This window comes from Mytilus californianus, unplaced genomic scaffold (genome assembly GCF_021869535.1).
Source record: "Mytilus californianus isolate M0D057914Y unplaced genomic scaffold, xbMytCali1.0.p SCAF_1, whole genome shotgun sequence".
Taxonomy (NCBI): Eukaryota; Metazoa; Mollusca; class Bivalvia; order Mytilida; family Mytilidae; genus Mytilus; species Mytilus californianus.
The window spans coordinates 42,111,041-42,135,967 of record NW_026262581.1 but is presented as its reverse complement, the minus strand read 5'-3'; the positions used below and the strand labels follow the sequence as shown (position 1 = coordinate 42,135,967).

Sequence of the window (24,927 nt, the reverse complement as noted above, 5' to 3'; positions counted from 1 at the left end):
GAAAAATATTCATAGGACAGACAGACAGACTGACTGATGGACTGACGGATGGATGGACGGACAGACAGAGGTAAAACAGTATACCCCCACTTTTTTAAACACTAGAATATTTAGTTTTTGTAGCACTCATATCAGTTGTCCGTGTAACTTAATCCAAATTACTTGAAGGACACCAAAATGAATTTTGACATTAACCATTTGCTCATACTTTGAAAAGATACTCTTATGAAAGATGAATATTTTTTAAGGTCTTTTGAACTCATTTATTTGTATATTAAAATTGTCGATTCTTGATAAAAAATTATTACTCCTTTTTCAGAAAAAGAGTAAGAAGATACCATCAGGGTAATCAAAATTAATAAGTCATAGAAAGAAAGACAAAACCCTGGGCAGAAGAAAAAACATGTTGAGTAGAAAAACAACAGTACACTGCATCAAGTAGCAAAATGAACTCCATCAGAAATATCAATTACTTTTCCATGTAACCAGCCTACGTTACTCTAAGAAGGTTTCAGCATGACTTCAGAAAAAAAGCAAAATTTTAATTGGATTTTGAAATTTTTTTCTGGATAGAGGATGAAGAGAAAGTGACTATTCTTCTTAAATACAATTATTTCAACTAGCTTTAACTCTTTGCCAATTTTCTAAGTAGTTAATGCTATTAGTACTGCTGTGTAACTTCTGTTGTGATAAGATATGTTTTTCTTACAATATGTCATATTTTTTTCACTAATGTCCCTCTAAAAGTCTGTTTGTTGCACAATAACTAATATTTATGTTCTAGCATCCTTTCTACTTTGGAGTGGTCAAAATGACATTGATTTATTAGTGAATCTGATTGAGATATCATAATCGGTTCTTTCAAAGGACGGTTACAATATGGCAATTGACTACTTTTTAGAAAACAGAAAATGAATTTGATTTGCATATTTTGAGCTGTATAACATACGTGCGTAATATCATTAAAATTTTAAGAACTTAATCACCTGAAATTTTTAATAAATTATCTTTTTAATTGGTTCCTTATTTTGAAATGTATTTGTTGTACATTAACACATAGATCCATTTATTAATTATAGTTTTCTTGTGCTTTAGAAATTTTTTTTTAAAATCCAACCAAAGACTGTCGTAAAGTTTACTGTCAAATATCCAAGTTATAAAGAGCCAAGTGTCTCTACAACATGGATATATCTTATTTACATCTGGAATTAAAATGAGAGTACACTGTTCATATGGATCTGCAGAATGTTCCAATAAAAAGAGAAAACCACCGAAGTAAGTATCTACTTTCTTTCTATCAGTTCAAATTAACTATCGTTTATTTGTTCATTATATTTATTCGTTCATTTTTTCATTCTTTTAAACTTTTATCTAAACAAATTCTTTCTTCCTTCATTCATAAATAAAATCAATACTAAAGAATTGAAGAGTTTACTTTTAGTAGGAGACATATATTTATTATGTACACTAGCTCGACTGATAGTTAATGTCCAATGGCAAATATTTCAATATTTCCTGAATTATAAGACAGCTGTGAATCTGGGGCAAGTAAATTGATTATTAAATTCTATTTCCAAAATTTGCTTTGTCAACTGATGAAATACATTAAAACTAATGTTGAAAAAAGTATGAAATTTTTCGTAAAGTTCAATTGGTTCCGTTTATCATGGACTAATTTCTTATTTTGTTGGTTTTATTTACCCTGGTATGTATCATGGTTTGATGAATTTTTGTTGAAACTTTTAATCCTATCTTGTTTCAAAAGTACCTTGCGATGTATTGTTGCTTGGATGTTCTGTTGCTTTTTAGTCACATCTTAGCTGATCCTCGAAGTTAGTTGCATGTTATAGAAAAAAAGAGTGTCTGATACTTGAGCAAAACTGTATAAATTTCAGTACTGGATATATTTTCTAGTGGGAGTTCCCTTTTTTAACAGCAGTGTAAAAACTTAATTAAAAGTTACATCAGAATAGTACAAAACTAGAGCTGTATCCAGGGATCAAGATCATACTCCTGCTCACAATAACTGAGAGATCATGATTTTTTTCATTATCCAAAACTTTCCATTAAAATTTGATATAATTTCAACAAGAGGCTGTCAGAGTGACAGCAAACCGGATTTCCTGCAGTCTCAGGTCTAACCCTGAACAATTGAGCAAGTATGGACACAACATTTAAGCTTAAAACAGCTCTGAATTTGGATTGTGATTGAATATTTGACACAGCATATAGGTTTGTGACACAAAATGAATGTGGTCAAAAAACTGAAAAAATTGAAATTGGACATTTACCTATTATGGTCAAATATCCAAAATCTAAGTACATTGTTAGAATCAGCATATCAAAGAACCCCAAGAATTCAATTTTTGATGAAATCAAACAAAAGTTTAATTTGTGACCCTTTGGACCTCAATGTGGACCAATTTGATAAAGGAGTCTAAAATCCAAAATCTCTAAATACATGGTTAGATTCAGCATTTAAAAAAACTCCATAAATTCAATTTTTGTTGTAATCAAACAAAAGTTTAATTTTGGAACCTGATTTAGACCAACTTGAAAACTGGGCCCAAAAATCCAATATTTAAATAAGGTTTAGATTCAGCATTTGAAAGAACCCTATATATACTTAATTCATGTTGAAATGAAACACAGTTTAATGTTATCCATATACTAATTAATTTTCTGTTCAAAGGGAAATAACTCAAACTGAATAAATGATAAACCAATAGTTCTCTAAAATTAGATATGATGTTATATATTTTCAAATTATAATCAATAAAATTAGATATGATTTAACCACTAAAGCATAGTTAGAATCAGCATATCAAAGAACCCTTAGAATTCAATTTTTGATGAAATTAAACCAAAATCAGAGATCTAAATATATGTTTATAAATAGACAATATAAGCTTAGTTTTTAAAGGAGATCATTTCATCAAAAAAAATATATATATATAGCAATCAGAAAATTAGTTTATACAGAATAACAAACAAACCTACCACAAATTTCTTCAAACAATTAACCAAAGAAAAAAAAAAATCCAAAATGTCATTTATCATTAATACAATATTATGTCTTTTAAAAATATATAAAACTTATCTGTAAGTGTAATCAAACTTTATATATATAATTAACCATTTCTGTTCAAAGGGAAATAACTCAATCACATAATAAGTACCACTTTTGACTATTGGAAAGGGATATAACTCAACACCAGAAAAGCTAAAATCCTGAAAATTGAACTTGACCTTTATTAAGTCACAGGAAACAACATATCTAAATTTGAAAATATTTCGTCAAAGCCTTTTCATGTTAATAAACGGACACTTTTTGGCAGCTGCCTGCCCGCCATACAACCCCAAATCAATAACCGATTTTTCCTTAAAAAATCTGGTTAAAAATCAGTTCTCTATTTGTCATCTTGAAACCAATCTTTTTTTAATTTTTCCAACAATCAAGTACCATAACTCTGAAAGGTTAAAGTGTTAACCTGTCTTTATTTAGGGTCAGGTCTAAAACATTCCATTGAAATTTTAATTAATCTCAAAAAGCAGTTCTCTATTTATTTCCAAACTGAATGGTACTGAACGATTATGGTTTCAAAAGATTTTACCATAAAAGATTTAAACAATATCGTGAACATTGCTCCAGACTTAAAGACAACTGCATTACATTTATAATAGCATGTAATAATTAACTAAAATATATAACAGAAAGAAGGAAATTTCTTTTTTCCGGTATTGATAATTTTCAAATGTTTCTGTATTCTCACACCAACCAAAAGCTATTGATGTTTCACCTGGCTTGAGGACATTGACAGGATAAAAACAGAAAACCAGTCTATAAACAGTAACACCCTGAAAGAGCTCAAGGGAGAACAGGATGTTTAAGTACATCTGTTACCCAGAAACATTTGATACTCTTGTGATTATCTATTCCTAGAACAACAGGTTAGGCTGGCCATTCTGAGCAAATAGTTCTGTTAAATTCTCTCTATAATTGCATCATTTACTTCCTTAATCATTTAAAATTTCAGAAATAGACAATAAGGATGAACCATCCAGGAAAAAATCTTTAAAATAGTCAAATCATAATTACTTAAACAGTCCTTCTTTTGGGAAATAACACTGGTAAATCGTCAAGAATAAGACTGTTATAATCCCTGTTATAATAATAACCATAAAATATTAAGTATATGTAAATTTTAGGACTACATTTAAGTTTTTTTTCCATTTCATCATACTTGTTAGCAGACAAGATTGAAAAGCTTGTACATTAAAATTACAGTCAAACTTGCTAAAACTGTCAGTTGAATCTCTGTTTGATTTATTCACAGCTTGTATATTGAATCATGACAATTTAAAAGTAATAAACTGACAAAATCCCAAAAATTGTGTCTATAACGTTTTGTTTTATGTTTTTTTTTTTTTTTGTAGACACTAAGTAAGTGTTTGTTAAGTAAAAACAAAATCCAAATGAAACAATATTTGTTTCATAGAAAATATAAGCATTCATCTTCATAAAAAAACTGCTCTGGTTTCATTTAAACTTTCTAAGATTAAGTAGGACAGTATTTTCTTTTGAACTCAATAATAAATATACTGTACAATAACAAAATGTTCAAGTCAATTATTCTAAAGTATCCTATAACAGAATTAGATCATTAGCAAAACAATATAGAATTTCAAATCCCTTTGGAACATCATGGATGCCAACAATTATTTAATTCTTCATAAGGATCTATTTAAAAGAAATAAGAAAGCGAAAAATTCAATATTTTCATCTCATGATACTGAAACTAACATTGATCATGTCTATAAGGTCAAATATTAGTTTTCACATGTCACTTGTGAAATTATCACTTGTATCATCATTCTGTCAATAATAATTATAATGCCCATGAACTTGTTTTATGAGGTCGAATATTACTCAATTTTCTAGTTATCTGTTTGTTTTACAGACTTTTTATTATTTGTCTATTTCTCCATTTTACCCTTTGTCCCTAATTGGACATAAATAAAATGAAATTATATCAGTGAGATATCAACCCAACAATACAAAATTCCAAAAGAAATCTAGTTTCTAATTCTATATAATCTGGTAAGCTGTTAATGGCCCTTAGTCTAGGAAAGTGATGAATAAATTACAACAGAGACTATTGAAGATAAGCCATCAATATATGAAAAACAAGATTTAAACAGAGACCATCCATACATGAAAAATAAAACATTAAGATATTACTAGACAAAAGCATTGCTGTGAATGCTTAACTGGCAATATTAAATTAAAATGATAAATTAAAAAAATATGATTCATAAAACAATTTTGATAAGGGAAGGGACTCTTTGAAAAATTTAATAGATATAAGAAGATGTGGTATGAGTGCCAATGAGACAACTCTCCATCCAAGTCAAAATTTATATAAGTAAACCATTATAGGTCAAAGTACGGTCTTCAACACGGAGCCTTGGCTCACACCGAACAGCAAGCTATAATTTAGGGCCCCCAAAATTACTAGTGTAAAACCATTCTAACGGGAAAACCAACGGTCAAATCTATATAAAAAAATGAGAAACAAGAAACACTTATGAACCACATCAACAAACGACAACCACTGAACATCAGACTCCTGACTAAGGACAGGTGCAAACAATTGCAGCTGGTTTAAACGTTTTAATGGTACCAAACCTTCACCCTTATCTGAAACAATAGTGTAAAATCACAACATAGAAAGACACACTATAAAATATCAATTGAAATGGCTTAACTCAATCAAAAGACATATTAGACACCAGTGAACATACACTGAACAAATAAATTTGATCTATGATACAATGTAAATACAAAATAAATAAACTAAGGGAAGAATAATTAAAGTAACATGTTTAAAAATGTATATATGAATCATAAACCCACTTTTAACAAAAAATCAATATGAAATATATAAAATACAAACAATTTCAAGAAAATAGCATGATTTTGCCACTCATCCTGCAATTTGATACTATAGTAGATTATTCAATAACTTCTAAAAGTGACATCTGGTGTGAAAACAGGATCCAATGCCATTTATAACAGTTTACAACTATTACCATTGTTTTGACATGACTATGTAATATTGGGAAGTTATTAACAGTTTTATAAATTGCTTCAAGAAGAATTGTAAGTTATTTCTTTGTGGAAAAACTCATTTGGAAGGAAAAATGAACAAATGTTGTTTATATGTGTTTCAGATAACCGAGTTTCTTCATTGTAAAAGTCCTTATTCATAAGATTGAACAACAATAACAGAAAATCACAATTTATCTATACAACACAGATACATCAAGACTAAGTGGGAGGACACTGCAATAATTCTTAGAAATATATAACTACAAATTATATAAAAAAAAAATCTTTTTGTTTTGGTAAAAATATATTTAACAATTATTGTTTAATTTGAATATAAGAAATAAGTTGTAACAATGTGCAGTAAAACTAAAAAGGGTGGTGGAAGATACCTGGATTGGGGTGGTCAAACTTAAAGGTAAAAAACGAACTGACAATGCCATGGCAAAAAACAAAAAACGACCAAAACACAAACAACAGTGTACAACACAACATACTCACTGTTTAAACTAAAGACTGAGCAACATAAACCCCACCAAAAACTGAGTGTGATCTCAGTAATTAGACAGAAGCTCAGTAACTCATCAACAGCTTTGTTTTGTTAATATGCATGTTTTATTTTCCATTTTTGTATTCATAAAATTTCAATCATTTTTCAATATATGAGCCGCGTCAGATAAAAATCGACCTTATGGAAATGAATATCAATACATCTGTTAACCTATTTCGGGTAGAAAAAAATCTCTATGGAAAGTATGTAACTGTTTGAAAATTGATTTGTTTTAAGAACCCTGCAAAACAGACCAAAATGCCTCTTTTATTTCGTGTTTGAATGTTCTAAAATCAATCAAAGTCTTAAAGCATGTACATTTTGTACATGTATACGTGCTCTTGCATAAGGTCGATTTCTATCTGACACAGCTCATATGTAGCTTATATTAAAAAGCTTTAAAAGCAGCTAACCTTTTTAAAATAACTTTTATTTTCACCAGTTGTTAATTTAGCAATTTCAATGCATGAAACCTTCATGCAGGGTTTTAATTCGTGCATCATCGATCAGTTTGCTTTCTACAAAGAAATCTGATGCTTAGTGATAGTTTTCATGCATTTTATGAGATTGCAAAATAAGCACAAAAAAAAACTCCCACACAAAATTTTCCACATTTACAGTATAAAGTGTTGATTCAGAGTCCATATAAGGGAAAGTAAATCTTTAATTGATAAATGATTGAGTAATACAACTCAAAGCAGACAAATAAAAGTTATATCATGATTAAAAGACAGTGTCCTTTTAGGAATGAAAAATTCCTACATAAAAAACTCATTTCTTCAAGAAAAATGTCATGTTTTCGTTTTCCAATTAAATGGTCTATATTTCAAGCTTTTTTGTTCCAAGGAAATTATTTTCTGCTCTATGAAGGGAATAAACAGGATTCTATTTGACAAATGGATGGATATCTAAATATACTTATAAAAACTGTTTTGTAATTTGTCTCTTTCCAGATGGGGTTTAATGGCTTATATATTATATAATATTGGATTATTTATGGGAGGCTTTTAGTCAGAGAAATTGTAATAAAAGAAGATCTTAACATTATGACCTACACTGCTTTATCTATAACTACTATATTCAATCATATTCAGTTTTGCCAGAGGTTAATGGGGGTGTAATATTACATATACAATCTACATTTCTCATAACATGTATTGAAATATTCAATCAACTAAAATTCCTACATCTAGTGAGGTCAAGGACTGTTAAATCTAAGGCTTCTATTGGTAAATCCAAATGCAGCACTCTTTTGCATGTTGACTAACCAAAGCAACATCTATTTAAGGTCTGTTAAATGACAGTTTAAAAGTTACATTTCTTATACTATACCAAATAAAATGCTTCGCTGAGCGCAGCCTGATACGACCGCAGAGGACGAACCCTGAACAGTTGGGGCAGATTTGGACACAATATTCAAGCTTGATACTGTCTGAATTTGGATTGTAATCAAATTTTTGACATAATATAGGTTTCTGACACAAAATAAATGTGGTGGAAGATCTTATAAATCCATTGCGCAATACTGTGCAATTGAAGATTTCTTCTTGAAACTTTTCAAAAATTTGAAATTTTAAAAATTTTGAAAACAAAATATGAATCCCTTAAAAAAAATTGGGAAAAAAATCCCCCCGCCCAACTTTTTGAAATCCCCCTTGTAGCAATAACCCCAAAACTCATTCCCAGCCTTTCCTGTGTAGTATGGAACATTGTAGTACAATTTCAGAGAGATCCATACACTTACACACAAGTATGGAACCTTGTGGTACAATGTCCGAGAGAGATCCATACACTTTAACACAAGTTATTGTCTGGAAACTAGAAAAATGCTTGTTTTTGGCCCCTTTTCGCCCTTAATTCCTAAACTGTTTGCCCAATAACCCCTAAAATGAATCTCAACCTTCTACTTGTGGTATTAAACATTGTGGTACAATTTCAGAGCAATCGAAATACTTATACACAAGTTATTATCCTGCTTGTTTAGGGCCCCTAATTCCTAAACGGTTGGGACCATTATCCCCAAATCAATCCCAACCTTCCTTTTGTGGTATTGAACCTTCTTAAAAAATTTCATAAAGATCCATTCACTAAAACTAAAGTTATTGTCCGGAAACCAATGTGTCTTCGGACGACGACGCAGACGATGACGACGACGACGACATCATACCATTATACGATCCCAAAACAAAAAATTTATGCGGTCGTATAAAAATACACCAAATTTCAATTTAAATTGTACACCAATTTCATATCTTATCACTGTGCTTAAATTATGTGATAGGCTTTGTCCTTCCATAATACCAATTTGCCATCAAACTTTTTTCAAAGTTGAAGTTTAAATTCATCTTCATTTTTTTTTGGCAAGAGGTTTATTGTATTTACATTCTCAAAAGAACTTTTAAAAAAAATGATTGCTGCTAAAATCAAACTTTCGGAAGTCTTCAGAAATCTATTAAAACAGATGCTTTCTCTTCCAAAATTGTCATAAACTCCTTGTTACTGTATTTAATGGAATACAGAGCTAGGAATTATAGGAATGAACTTTTCTGTTTGTCAATATTTTTCAGTGTTAGTTAATTGTCCTGTATTTAGCATTGCTATTATTTAAAATATTTTCTCTTAAATATCTCCGCATGTTATTTGAACTAATTAAATCTTGCATATTGTAAGGAAAATATATTCCATTTATCAAATTTTGCAATGAAAATTTCTCTGTTTGAGGCAGTTTTCCAAGAACCAGTAAAGTATTTCTATAACAAAAAATATAATCTGCTGAAACTCAATTATAATTTAAATAGAACATAATAACCAACGTGCACATTAACAAAGAAACTATCAACAACATGCACTTTTAAATTTTTTTTCAAATTCTAATTTTTTTTTACTATAATTACAATATAAGCAGTGTCATAAGATGAAATGTGGTGGGCTGTTGTTATAGATCAAAAAACGTTTCCATCCTTTATATTAAATGGAATAAACATCCTAAGGGGGAACAAATCACCAGACAAAAATAAAATAAAAGCATCAGTAAAAGAAAGGAAATTGTTTAACAAACATTTTGAAGTGTATTAATCTTAATGGGTGTTCCCATGGCGTATTCTAATCCATTGTATCAAAATGAAAACAAGCTTTTAAGGAAATTAAGTACATTCGGAAAAGTTTCTTTCAGACTATTTCTAATTTTAATTCAACCTTCCTAATATATAATTGACATTATTTTGTTATTGTTATTATCAATTTTATAAAGAAATTGAGTTTAATACTTCAATTACATCAGTAATAAACAAAGGCTAGATATCAGTGCAGCGCTTTTAAACTACGAGATGTAGAATTAGTATTGAAATGTGTACTAAGAAAGGTTGCTTAAAATGATGAGGTTACTTGACTAAGACTTTCATTGATCAGTGGAACGCAGTTTATGTTTCTCATAACCTCATTTTAAAGTGGGTTGGCGGTAACTTATCAAATAAGATATTGTTGATGGCATCAGAAATCATTCATAACCAATTTTCTTGTACATGGTCAGTTTGGTCAAGAATGCTATAGAATCTGTTAAAGAAAATTGTTGGCATTTGAAATCATTACTCAGCTAAGCTGCAAAAGTATGGTAGTAATAGACCGTATTTATATTCATTTAATGTTCAAGATATGTTCCATTTTTCAAGAGATATCTTAAATAATCAACTTCACACTTTTATATCTAATAAATTACCTTAAATTCGTATAAATTATGTAAGATATTTTATAAATCATATAAAATGTTTTGTGGAGTATGTTAGATATGTCATTTCTTTATAAGATATATCTTAAATAAAAAAAATCTTTATTAAGTATGTTGTCTCCTAAAATGTATGAATTTTCATAAAGTATATAAAATATCTTATAAAGTTTATGAATTTAGTGGGTCTGATGCGCTTTCTGGATTAATATGTTCATATAATGTTGTCATTGTCTCTCTGCAAATTATAATATTTTTACTACAATGCAGACTTGAATGGTGATGATTTTAAGGAAATTGTGTATGCTGTCAAAACTTGTTGAACTGTATTTGAATTTGAAAAATGATATATGTAAAGCATTTAATCTATACTTCCAGAGATATCCTTTTTTTAAACTAACATAAATATCATAATTTATGACAATTTGATGTATTTTTATGCTATCCTCCCAATGCACAGGTGATCCTTATCAGGTGTTGTCTTATATTTATTAGGTTTCAACACTTAATACATGTACTTTCGATTTCTACTTTTTGAGCGCATCACACTGACAAAAATATATTTTGGTAATGCATATCAGGCATATCAATTGCAAATAATTGAAATATGCTTCCCTATATATCCAGTGTTGTCTTGTTTATAAATATCAACTCTGCGAAAAATTCAAAAAGTATTATAACTTATGTAAATTCCATCATGAATATACTACCAATAATTTGAAGTTTTGATATCATTTTCTAATTATATTCTACAAATCAATACAGAAATGCCAATTTTAGGGTGGAGTGCATGTATAAAGCAATTTTTACAATTTCAAACATTTCCATGTACCGAAGAAGAAGTCAAACAACAAATTTTGACTGGCCTCCTTTTTTTCATCTTGAATATGATATTCAATTGGAAAATACTGTATAGGTTTCACAATCACCTATAGTGAGCATAACATACAATTTTCAAGCAGCAGTTCTCTAAAATAGGGTGTTAAAATAGGGTTTGAATACTGTAAATTCAGAAATTATTGCGAAGTTTTTATTATTGCAAAAAATGTGACAGGGTTATAATCGCAATAATTTAAACTCGCATTTTGAAATTCTTTATATGAATTAAACAGGATTTTTCTCAATATAGCAAAAATTAAAATCGCATTTTAGTCTAAAATGACAAAATCGCTATAATAAATGCACGCAATAATTTCTGAATTTACAGTATATGAGTTTCTGTAAATGGCTTATAAGTAAGGTATTACATGTATTAGGTTTAAGTGCTTATAACTTTTTTTAAAATAACAGGTATTTCTGATAATAAATATTTACATCATATAATATCTGTCAACAAGATTCTGAATTTAATGCTTTAATTAACCCTGAGTGTTGAACTTAACAACTCTGTATGGTGATTGTACATAAATAACCAAACTTGACCAAATTATAATATCTGTCAACAAGATTCTGAATTTAATGCTTTAATTAACCCTGAGTGTGGAACTTAACAACTCTGTATGGTGATTGTACATAAATAACCAAACTTGATCAAATTTGTCCACTTTATGTGGTAAATTGTACCATGCAGACAAAGTTTTGACCTATAGGGCCTTGCCCTTAAATTTGACATCTTTGATCTTGACCTTGTTAATCAATAAGGAAGGCAGCAGCTTGTATGCATTGGACTATGGACACAAAACAGGAGAATTAAGAGAAGGCCAAGGACCATTAAAGAGGTCACAGCTGAAATGTCATATTTTGGTATCATGGTTCATTTTGTTTAATTGTGGATGTCCTTTTGCAAATTATAATGAGGTTAATACGAGTAATTTAGTCTGTATATCTTAAACAAGGGGTAGCTAGATTATTAAAAGAGACTTATTAACATACACTGAGTCAACAAATTTTCAAAGAAATACACATCCCATTTTCAAAGCTGATCATGAACAGTCATAAATCCAATACAAATCAAAGTACTGAAGTACTGAACATCGGATGACCGCAGGTTCTTGTGGATGGTCAAAAGCACATGTCACGGAAACAGATCACATCTCTATATGACCGGACTGGATCGCATGTCAATAAGTGGGGGAACTAGCTGACATTCTGCGACCCAGTTCTGATCATATTATTTTGTAAGGGAACTAACTCTGAATAGTGATGGTAGAGCATAGGTAACGCATTGTCTGGTTTACTTTAATTTACCGCACAAGAAGTCAATAAAACACTAAGTTTGATGATTGTATATTAATTATTCTCGAACAGATAAGCATTCATATTTACAACACAAGTCATACATGTATACGAATATGCGACTAAGTCACCATGATGTGAACAAAGCCTGAAATTCTCTCATCCTCTAAATTACACAAAGTTAATATATATCCATGTCCCTTTCTAAACCCATTCTCCTAAATCTCAATAATCATTTAATGTATATCCTAGTTACTTGACCAATCAAAATACATAACTCCCAAAAAGGGGAGGGTAATTATTTTAATTCTGACTTTTAAACATATGGTCCCTTAGATACCTTTTTATCAATTACAATGTAAAGTTAAAGTATAAATTATGTAACTAAAATATAACACTTCTATTGTATTTTATCTTAAATAGGAAATAGCTGATTACAGTCTTATTGTAGTATTTTGAAGGTGCTAATAGCTTTACCTCAAGTTTACCTTAATCCCTAATCCAGAATTAAGAAAGACAGTCTAATTATGTTTTCTTTGAGATGTGAATTATAATTTATTTGCAATAAGCCCTTACTCAGTTTTGACATGTTGATATTCTAACACTTTAATTCATCGTAAAAGTAATAAAGAAAATATAGATTTATATAATATTTTAAACAAAACTATTCAAAAATATTGCCAAGGAAAAATACCTCATTTTTCCTTGGTGATATACTCTCCCTTCTTCCAAAAAAGATTTTTATTTTTTTTTTTTAAGAAAGAAGAAGAAAAAAAAAAAATCTTTTTTTTTATATGTACATAATATATAGAATACATGGCAACAAACATTATTTAACTTAACATTATATTCTTGCATGGCAAAGCAAATTATTTAAACAATAGTTAAAATACCATCATTTGTGAAAGTAAACACAACCTGAATTATGCACATGAATATCATTATGAATGTCATTGTATAGTTTTTGGAACACAGTCTTATGGTTTTGCTTCTGTTGAAACAAATCTTTTGACATGAATCTCCTTATGAACGTAATGAATAGTTATTTGAACACAGTCTTATGGTTTTGCTTCTATTGAAACGAATCTTTTGACATGAATCTCCTTATGAACGTAATGAATAGTTATTTGAACACAGTCTTGTGGTTTTGCTTCTATTGAAACGAATCTTTTGACATGAATCTATTGATAATTGTCTATTGGTTTGATTTCTTCTGGAACATATCTATTCTGTTGCGCGAAACACGAAAAATCTTCTGGAAACAAACAAACCTTCCTCTCAGAAGAGAGTGGTACCTGAAGGATGTTTTATCGGCATAAACCAGTCGCCTGGTTTGAAGTCTCAATCCACATGATACTTCTGAATTTACATATGCTGGATGTAAATTCTGAATCCCAGTTCTGCATGGCGATTCATACCCGAAAATTTTGCTCCATACCAACCAGTCGCCTGGTTTGAAGTTTCAATCTGCATGAAACTTCTGAATTTTCATTATATGTAAATTGTGAATCCCATATTTGCATGGCGATTCATACCTGATAAATGGTTTTCCTGACCTTTGAAGTTTCAATCCGCATGAAACTGATGAAGTTTACATATGACGGATGTAAACTGTGAATTCCATATCCACATGGAGATTCACCTGACCAACTGACGTTTTACATCAAAGAATGTAAAACTTTGAACTCCATATCCACATGGAAGTTTCAAAACGACACACATAGATTGCTTACCGTACATATTTTGAAATGTAACATGAAATCCATAACCTAATGGATTTTTCTTTATAATTGTTTGACAAGCATATTTAACCAGCGCTAGAATGAAGCTCAATATAATATCTCTTGTTCCCACGAGCAAAGCAGGGAAACTTGATTGCTGAACTGCAATTAACTTTGAAAATGTCTTGTATTCTGGTTCTTTTCTGTACTAGAATCCTCTGAAATAGTCTAAACTGTATTATTTCACAAAAGTTACTGAATCTTCTTCCATACTTCTGAGTATTATGAGACACAGCTTACTTAAATCAACCTGTGACAATATATTTTGGCCTTAATACTTGAAATATTAATATCCTAACTGGAAATACTATTTAAATTCTTAGCCCTTTGAAAAGCGATGAGCAGAGTCTTCATGAATGGAGTAACGTTTAGTATCTACATGCACATAGCATCAATATTATTCTTGAGTTGAGACATGAATTAATTGAACACTATAAAGTACAACCCTTAAGGGTAACTAACACCTTACTTAAGTAATATAGGGTAAAAAATAATTTTTCAATTTAAATAACTGACTGACTAGATATTTATAATAATACTTCAAAACCAAAAATAACAATGATGTATTGTAATCCCAAAAATTTAAATGAAAAATGAATTTTCTTAATTTGATATCAATTCAGTATGAAGTCGTCACTTTCACACCGAACTGCCTGTTAGAAGTAAGGTTTGGTTGACGAGACCAACCCTTACTCTACAGTATATAAATGTACCTAAATATTTGTCATCACTTTTAACAATCATTGTTATTTCTAATTTATTTCTATAACTTTATTTTTGTGTTGAATGATAACAACAACAAAAATTACATTACTATTGAAAAAAAAATGAATTCCATGGTCTCTGTCTAGGACAAGAGCATGAACAGTGCTGAGATAAGTAAATAGATTCTTAAAAACTTAAATGAGCATGTCTTTTGCAGAACAAAAGCTCGATAAAAGCAGAACCTATAACCTACCCAGTTTGGTAAAGGATTAGTAAAGGCTTGGATCATTGCCATTGACCCTTGCATAATGTTCAATTAGTTTTAATCTGAACCTGTTGATGCCATGACAAGATGAATATTGAGTGGGTATTGCTCTTCGTGTTGTAGGTGTAAAGTGATGCAAAAACTTCATTGTTTCAATATCAAACTGTGATACTGGAACAAAATCATTTGGTTGTACTGGATTTTGAGAATTTGCACACATATTTTCTTCTTGTTTGAGAACTTTTAAGAACTGCCTGAACACATCAGGCCTTAAATCATCACTCATAAATAGAGTACTTCTTGGGCCTTGACAGACATTACCATTTGAATACTTTACTAAATATCTGGACTCTTTTTGATCTTTGTCTAATGTAACGCTTACAATTCTTTGATTAGGTACTTGACTGAATTTTTGACAATTTCCTTTGTTTTGAAATGAATTTGGTTTTGGTTTTGGAAATGCCTTATTAGATTGTATGACTTGAACTGAATGACTTTTAGCTGACTCAAAAAACTTGTGTTTCCCTGGACGCTTACGTTTTCGTCCTTTTGCATTGTATTGTCTATGGTAATCCTGTTTTAAATTTTCTGGAATACATGATCCATCTTGCCAACTAGTTCCTGGTTTACCAGTGAATTTGACTTTGTATATAGGTCTACCCTGATAAAGACTATACTCAACAAGTTTTTCAATTTCATTGGACTGAAATGCTATATTCTGAGGGTTTTGTGATCTGTTTTGAACTTGTGATGTCCCTTGGTTTGATTTTTGTGAACTTTTGACCTGTGAATTATGTTTGTCAGGAATACTTGTATCATTTTGAACTGAATTTTGAGTCTGAACTTCATTTTGTGTGTGATTATTGTTTTCATTTTGCATGTTTTGTGAATCAGTAAGGTCATTATTATGCTCAACATGTGTGGCTTCGTCATTATCTTGCTCCTCTGCATCAAGAAGAATGTCTTCATATTCAGGCAGCAAATAATTTGGCCGGTCCAGGGGATTATGATAGTCTTTCAGTCTCTTAGCATGTACTAATGCCTTAACCTCTTTTTGTGTTTCTGTGTTTTTAATCTTAAAGGTATTATTTGGCCCTTTGTACAGAATTCGGTAAGGACCTGTCCATCTTTGAACTAATTTGTGAGACTTGCCTTTTGGTGTTCTGCTACAATATAGCCATACTTTTGCCCCAGCAACGAAAGTTGGTTGAACTGCTTTTTTGTCGTGTTGAGTTGTATATTTGTCTTGTTTTTCTTTCTGGTTTTTAGCTGCAACTTCACGGTAGAGTTTTAATCTGTTCACCAATTCATTAACATGTTGTCTAGTTTCCCTTGGCATAGTTTGTTTTGGTATTAAGGACACATCAATAGGCAGCCTCATTGGCTGTCCAAACAGTATTTCAAATGGTGAGAATTGAGTTGACTGTGTTGCAGGTGTGGACCTGTAAGCCATCATGATTGGAGGTATATAATCTGGCCAATCTGTCTGTTCTTTGTTACAATAGGAACGAAGGGATTGAATGATATAAGAATTCATTCTTTCACAGGCAGCATTGGTTTGAGGGTGATAACTACTGGTATAATGTCTAGTAACATCGCATAACTCACAAAGAGCTTGAACAAGCTTGGACATGAAATTGGCACCACGGTCAGATATGATACAACGCGGACTTCCCCAGCGGCATATTATTTCATTAAATAGTACTTTAGCAACCACCTTAGCTTCCATTGATTTTAAAGGAAACGCCTCACACCATTTTGAGTAACTATCAACAACCAAAAGCAGGTATCTATGTTTGTCAGGTGTTGTTGATAGCTCTAAAAAATCCATATGCATTCTTTCAAACACATTTTCAATTGGCAAAGGAGTAAGGGGTACTGGTCTCTGATGTTTAGAATTCTTTGATTTCTGGCACTGCTCACATGTTCTAACATACTTGTCTATGTCGGAATACATATTTGGCCAATAGTATTTTAACCGTAAGGAAGCATGATTTCTTTCAACACCTGGATGAGCTGCCATTTTACTATCATGGTAACATAACATCACGTCATGGCGCAGAACAGTTGGAACACAAAGTTGTTTTACGAAATTGTGGCCTGGAGGAAGTTTTCTTGAATTCTCGGAAACCATATGGTACAAAATGCCTTCAATAATTTCATAATGGTATGCCTTTGCAACAAGAGATCTTGCCTTCTGAACCTCATCTGGAACAAGTCCTTTTAGTTTATAGTCAAAAATTGGTTTGAAGTCTGGACAGTTTCTTTGTAGCTGGTACAAGGTTTGACGTGTTGGTAACATCTCATCAGGATCTTTAACTTGGTCCTCATCAATAGCTAGAACTTCCGGGATTCGGATGCTGTTTTGCCAGCCAAACTCAAAGGTGACTGCTATATGTTCCTTTCTTTCAGCATGTAGTGAACCAATCTCTGGAAGGTCATCATCAGATTGGTATTCCTTGTCTTGGCTATCTACCAGATAATCTCTTCGTGACAATGCATCAGCATTTTGGTTCTGGGTACCTGGTCTATGAATAATGTCGAAAGTGTACTGCTGTAGAAACAATGACCAACGCCCAAGTCGTCCAGTAGCATCTTTTGAATTATTTAGCCATCGCACGGTTATACTATCAGTGTAAACTGTAAACTGATTGTTTGCTATATACGGTTTGAAAGTTTTTATAGCTTCAATTAGAGCTAACCCTTCTTTGTGATTGATATGCCAACGTTTTTCTTGATCTCTTAAACCCCTACCTCCATATGCAATAACTTTTTCTAGTCCTTCATGATCTTTTTGACCTAATACATAACCAATTGCTGAATCTGACGCATCTATTGACAGGAAAAACTCTTTTTCAAAATCAGGAAATGCAAGAATTGGTGCAGTTGTCAGTTTTTGTTTTAATGTATTGAATGCATCATCTTGTTTTGTTGTCCAATCAAATTTTACATCTTTCTTTAATAGTGTTGTAAGAGAGGAACAAATTTTACTGTAGTTTTGAATAAACTTTCTGTAATAGTTGCACATACCCAGAAAGCTACGTAGTTGTTTGACTGTTTTTGGTATGGGATATTCAGAAACTGCAACTGTTTTAGATTTGTCAACCTGTATGCCATGTTCAGAGATAATGTGTCCTAAATATTTAACTTGTTTTGCGGCAAAATGACATTTGGAGGGTTGTAAAGTTAATTTTGCTTGTTTTAGTTTTTGAAATACCAGATTTAAATGTTCCAGATGTTCATTAAAGTTTTTGGAAAACACTAATATGTCATCTATGTATATAAGTGCAACCTTCCAATTTAGTTCTTGTAAGACTTTAGTCATTAACATTTGAAATGTTGCAGGTGCATTTGTTAAACCAAAACACAATCTCTTAAATTGGTATTGACCTTGTGGTGTCATGAAAGCTGTTTTGTGTTTTGACTGTTCATCAAGTGGCACCTGATGAAATCCGCTAGCAAGATCAAGCGAACTGAAAATTTTAGCTCTTGAATAGCCAACTGTATCAACAACCTCTTCTATTTTAGGAATTGAGAAAGAAACTTTTTTAGTGACCTCATTCAATTTTCTGAAGTCTAAAACGAATCTGTATGTATTGTTTGGTTTTTTCACTAAGATTACACTGCTATGGTAAGGAGACATTGATTCTTCTATGATGTCATTTTCTTTGAGATTTTTGATTTGTGTCTCTATAACTTCTTGCATTTTTGGTGAATATTGAAACCGTTTAGATCTAACTGGTGCTTCATTTGTTGTTTCAATGTTGTGATAATGCAGGTCTGTTTTGCCTAATTCAGAAGCATCTTTTGCGAAAACACACCTATTTGTTCCTATTAATTTTAGAAGTTTTTGATGTTGCTCTTTTGTTATGTTAACCGAATCAATTTGAACATTAAGATTTAATGCCTCTTTAATGGGGTCTTGAAATTGAACATCAGATTTTGAATTGTTATCTAAGGCACAGATTGGTTTTGTGGGTGATTTCCAAACTTTTGAAATTGGTGAATTTGCCTTTATAACAATGTCTTCATTTGTTGGATTTAGCACTCTGTAATAGACTTTTGCATCTTTGACTAGACTGAGACAATTAGAACCTAATATTTGTCTGTTCATCAAATTATCGTGTGGCTCTAACAGCACTGTTGTATTTGTTGGGAATTTATTGATGGAAAGTTGAATATCATTTTCTGTATATGCTTTTAAAGTGAGTGTTTTGTTTGTTTTTGCAATGAAGTATCTCTCTAAATTCTTTCCAGACTCTAAGGCAGCAATAGTAAAATGATCATGAAATGAAACAATACGATTCGAAAAATTTATGTTTGCCTTATGAGTAGTCAAAAAATCTTGACCAAGGATTAAGTGAAATCCAACATCTCTTAAAATATAAAAAGAAAAGGGCATAACTAATTCATTGACATCTATGTCCAAATCAATTTTCCCTTTAACATTATGTACAGTATTACATACTCCACGAATTTCATGTAAATCTGTAATATTTATGTCTGGTAATTCTTTTTTATAAAATGCCCTTCTAAGAAGTTGCTCATTAATAACAGAGATTGTAGCACCAGAATCTACAAGAGCATTAATATAAATATTACCTAACTTAACTCTTATCTTATTATTATTTACAATAGCTGTTTCTACATTAGCCATGAAGTTGTTTTTGAACTCAAAAGACTTTGCCATTTTAATAATATAATATTAGACTTCAGGAGGGATGAGAAATATAAGCCTTATCACTTATCAGACCTAATTATATGTTCAATAAATTAAATAATTATTATTATATAAAGTGTCACAGGTGATTTAATAGTAGGCTGTACTCACCCTCTGCAGTTACCAAGGAATAAGTAAATAGTTAAATTCCTATACGGTTTCCTGTCCTGGAGGTCTTCTATATTATGGCACTAGTCTTTAAAGTTCAGAGAGCATCTTCTTCACGGAAAAACAAAACCGGGTCCTCGAACCACTCTATGACCGGACTGGATCGCATGTCAATAAGTGGGGGAACTAGCTGACATTCTGCGACCCAGTTCTGATCATATTATTTTGTAAGGGAACTAACTCTGAATAGTGATGGTAGAGCATAGGTAACGCATTGTCTGGTTTACTTTAATTTACCGCACAAGAAGTCAATAAAACACTAAGTTTGATGATTGTATATTAATTATTCTCGAACAGATAAGCATTCATATTTACAACACAAGTCATACATGTATACGAATATGCGACTAAGTCACCATGATGTGAACAAAGCCTGAAATTCTCTCATCCTCTAAATTACACAAAGTTAATATATATCCATGTCCCTTTCTAAACCCATTCTCCTAAATCTCAATAATCATTTAATGTATATCCTAGTTACTTGACCAATCAAAATACATAACTCCCAAAAAGGGGAGGGTAATTATTTTAATTCTGACTTTTAAACATATGGTCCCTTAGATACCTTTTTATCAATTACAATGTAAAGTTAAAGTATAAATTATGTAACTAAAATATAACACTTCTATTGTATTTTATCTTAAATAGGAAATAGCTGATTACAGTCTTATTGTAGTATTTTGAAGGTGCTAATAGCTTTACCTCAAGTTTACCTTAATCCCTAATCCAGAATTAAGAAAGACAGTCTAATTATGTTTTCTTTGAGATGTGAATTATAATTTATTTGCAATAAGCCCTTACTCAGTTTTGACATGTTGATATTCTAACACTTTAATTCATCGTAAAAGTAATAAAGAAAATATAGATTTATATAATATTTTAAACAAAACTATTCAAAAATATTGCCAAGGAAAAATACCTCATTTTTCCTTGGTGATATCTATACCTGAAACTGAGGTTAATTTACAGAGATTTTTTTTTTTATACAAGTTCGTGCTTGGATGATGAATAAATGACAGGAAATTCAACCTCACCGTAATAACTATTATATTGTAGTGATACAAATCAGTATACCTTAGACTATTATACTAATATAATAATAGTTCCAGAGAATACACTGGTTTGTTGTTATATATTATATTAATATTACGGTTGCATGTATATATAATTTTTCTCTATATGTATATCATACTATTCTACTATTATTATAGTGTAATGCAAGTGCATGGTGGACACTCTTCTGTAAAAAAAAAAATCAAAGTCTTAAAGGCTGTAAAAGCAATTGCTGCCATGTTAATGTTTTGTGGACTTTTATTTTTCATCCACATATATAAGAATTAAACCTGACAGGACAGGAGTGTTGACTAGTGAGAAGCAAGACGGTTTTAACTTTATATCAATATAAGACTTTAGCAGGAAATCATTTTAAATATGTTTTATATTTTACAAGGAGACAACAAGTTTACCAGGCTAAAGTTGGGGTTAATTATACATGTGCTGAAACATATAACTGGAAAAAAAAATCATTATGGATTATCCCCTGGTAGTGTTTGTAACTGGGCAATAATTTCCTTTATTGATTTAATTTTAACCATTTTCATAATTAATTTAAATTAACCATTCAGTTAAAACATTTCAACTTTCCAGACGCAAATGTTGAAAAACAGGACAGAAATAAAATATCTTACAAGACATAAACATGTAAAAAATAAATATATATTTCAGCTTACTAAAAATATTTTCATAATGTTACTTTGACATCATTCCTTAAAACTAAGTCCCAAACATAATTGCTCAGTTGACATGTGTCATCCTCATGCGAACCGAGATAACTATAATTCTCATGCAATCCCGAAAAGGGGGGTCATCACAAACAAACATGACATTAAATTGTCATTATACGAACTAGAACAAACAGCTCTATGTTGCTTTGATATTTATCAATTTTCAGGAAACATGTGAAATAAATTTCAGGTCCATTTCATTATAGTGCCTAACAAGATTGCGTGAGGTAGACGAAATTGACCTTAACACGATCGTATTGTCTTTTGATGTCCAAAAATAGGCAGATCGGACATATAAGGACTTTATCTAATGACTACATAAATTTGGGATTTATTATTATTATAATATTCTAATGAAACTGAAAATTGTATTTTTTTTTAGGATAAACAACAATTTTACCTGGCGTAGCCGTTCATAAATGTCTTTCTGCATTTATCTTCGAAAAATGGCGTATTTAATGGAATAGAACGTTAATACAGTAAACTTTCTCTTTTTTCTCCGCAATAGGCTATCAAAAATAATTTATCTAATGTGTATGTGGAAAATTATGTGAAAAGATAAAAAGTGGCAATTGTTACCTTTCATACCTTAAGTTTCGTTCATCTAATTCTGACCAATGCTTATATACTAAATATCTATTTATATGCCGCTATTATTGTTGTTGTTACCAATTATGTAAATCAATTGTATCTGATTTTATGCCCTTTATGGGCCCTGTAATTTGGGAAATAAAAAAAAATCTATTCATTGATAAAACGTAATATGGACTGGTCCAGTGTCCAGTTTGCAGGTCATTTAATTTTCTGTACACATTCATGCACGCTCTGATTTAATCAATATACTCGTACGAAAAAGCATGAACAGTTTGAAGGTAATCTAATAATAACTTAATCCAATCAAATTGCATAAGATTCAATAACAATGTCAAGTCCACATCATAATGAGTAATAGAGGTAAACTGGGTAGGGAGAAAATGACAGATATTTCAAGTTAATATTTATGCAATAACGAATTAAAATTTGTCAACCAAAAGTTTTGCTACAATTTCAAAAACATGTCGTTCTGTATGGGTATAGTTTTCGGATCTTTCATTAGCGTATTTAAGGCTATAAAAAGTTTGGGCTTCAAAAGTTCACACAATTATTGACTTCATACAGAAAATTCGTCCTTGTAAAATATTTAATAGTTCACAAATGATACGCGATTTTAAAGTAAAATTATTTCTTAAAACACTGCAAAAAATTTCATTCATATTGATAAAGTGGTATCGTCATAAAGTGCGTTGAAATGAACAGTGGTATAGCAAACATCGAATTCCCTCACAAAATGTTATCACACACTACAGTGAGGGGAGTCAGTTAAGTTTGTCTATTTTTAGATACTATACAGGTAATCTTTACAACCTGTGTGACCTGTGTAGTGATTTTGATTTTACGATAAATTCATGAATGAACGATAATTTTATGAATGAACATGAGCACCTGACCTCTTTCTTAAACACCTATTAAACATATAAAACCGTATTTAATAAGGAGATAATTCAGTCAAATTTTCAGTACTAAATCAACAACTGAAATGATTCCATTTTTTGATGAAACATCGTACGAACGGAGAACGGAATCGCAGGTATAAAAATGCACTTTTTTCCCTTGTAATGACCGCGGATCTATAATTTTTATAGATCTGTTGAAATCCCAAAACTAATTTGCATAATGGAAATTTAGGCGATAGCAATACATCGGAGTGACCTCAAGGTCATCCTCTGTAAAAATCAATCTAGATCCACTGTTACTTAAGAAATAAGAAGCAACAACTGCTAAATGATTTTTGTCATTTTTTGCTGCACTTTTATGGCTGATGATGTTTTTTCGTGATGCAATAACCATTAGCCTAAAAAAAAGTGTTTTCAGCATATGACAACTAACATTCTATCGGCAATCACTTAGTATAACAAGTAGCCATACTTAGATTCCTTCCATTTGTTTTTAGCATAACATCTTTGATCCAATAGCAGTTACATGAATGATGTTATATTAATGATAGGTCTATTTCCTAATTGACTAATGAAGACTGACACCTTTTCACCAAAGAAACAATGATACTTGTAAAACAAACATGCAGACTATTCCATTTTTAATTACAAGGGGTTACATATATAAGCATGATTTTATTTTATTTTTCTATATAATTCCTTGCAAAATTCCAAATCATGAATAAAAATAACGAGATTTACTAATAACTTAATGACAAAGTAGATATTTTCAATGTTCCAAAAATTTTGTATAGCACTGTCACAGACCTACTTTGTAGTATATCTACCCACAAATATAGAATACTTGCCATATTTCATGGGAGTTTTGCTGTGAAAATAGATATGACAAATATATCTTTGGAATTTTTATATTGTGAATGAAATATCTGGAATAACATTTTTTAAGACATCTAAAAATGGAGGAGAGTTGGGTATGTAAAACTTCCTTTTACTCTTTGACTCAACAAATACTGACAATAAGATTTTAAATGTAAAAAATTATTATATTTCAAAAAAGCATTTCATTTCTTAATCTATCTGGTATGGTCACAGTGACCTATTTGTAATATAGGTAACATGTCTTTTATCTTAAATAATTTAAGTAATTTGTGACTTTAATTGAAAAGTAAATTTAAGATAAGAGGACTTAGAGTGAATGAATATATGCAGCAATTTTAGTTTCAGCACCTGATTTAAAAAAAAAAAAACAGGTCTTATTAATAAAAAAAAAATTTAAATTTGTAGTAAAAAGATGGCTTCCAAGAAAATTGGTAAATATCAATTGTTTTGATGCTGCCTAAGTGTTCTTTAAAGAAATTCTGAAAAAATCTAATTTTTTTTGGCTATAATTATCCTTTTAACAACCTTAAACTGACTCATTATTCTCACTCCAATCAACTTTTGCTCTTCCTCGTCT

The 24,927-nt window shown here is 30.7% G+C and overlaps 2 protein-coding genes across 3 annotated transcripts in view; one reads left to right on the top strand and one right to left on the bottom strand.

Annotated features, from left to right (window-relative positions):
- LOC127702024 (integrator complex subunit 13-like) overlaps positions 1–24,927 on the bottom strand; it is a 108,420-nt gene that overhangs the window by 35,803 nt on the left and 47,690 nt on the right. The window lies entirely within an intron of this gene.
- Positions 6,083–24,927, top strand: part of LOC127702118 (FMRFamide-activated amiloride-sensitive sodium channel-like) — a 45,351-nt gene continuing 26,506 nt past the window's right edge. The window contains exon 1 of one of the 2 annotated variants that reach the window (XM_052206204.1): positions 6,083–6,163. The gene's annotated coding sequence lies outside the window, so the exon portion shown is untranslated. Of the gene's footprint in view, positions 6,164–24,314; positions 24,443–24,927 lie in introns of those variants that run through there. The other variant, XM_052206194.1, reaches the window with a different exon arrangement.